Genomic DNA, 493 nt, shown 5'->3' with positions numbered 1-493 from the left:
ATGTATGTATGTATGTATGTATGTATGTATGTACATATCTGTATGTAACTACGCTTGTGTGTTTACATTAAATAAGTATATATTCAATTATAACTTAAGGTATAAGATTGTTTCCTTAGTATTTGTCTGCGTTTTTGTGATGTTGAAGGAGACAATATTGACATCATAAACATACATATGTCCATGTTCACACGCACACTTTTATTGCCCATTATGAAGTAAAGCCACACTTGTGAATATATAAAAGCATATGTGCACACACACACACACACGCACACATAAAGTCACAGAGACTCATACACACACATATATAGATATTTATATATATATATTATATATATGCACATACACACATATATATAACATGACTACATATTATACACGCACATACCATACACGTCTGTTGTTTTTTGTGAATTCTCCCTATATATATATATATATATATATACATATATATATATATATATATAAATTCATATTTACATTAATGAAC

The sequence above is a fragment of the Octopus bimaculoides genome, chromosome 22 (assembly GCF_001194135.2).
Source record: "Octopus bimaculoides isolate UCB-OBI-ISO-001 chromosome 22, ASM119413v2, whole genome shotgun sequence".
In the NCBI taxonomy this organism is placed as follows: domain Eukaryota; kingdom Metazoa; phylum Mollusca; class Cephalopoda; order Octopoda; family Octopodidae; genus Octopus; species Octopus bimaculoides.
This window is presented reverse-complemented; position numbering follows the sequence as displayed.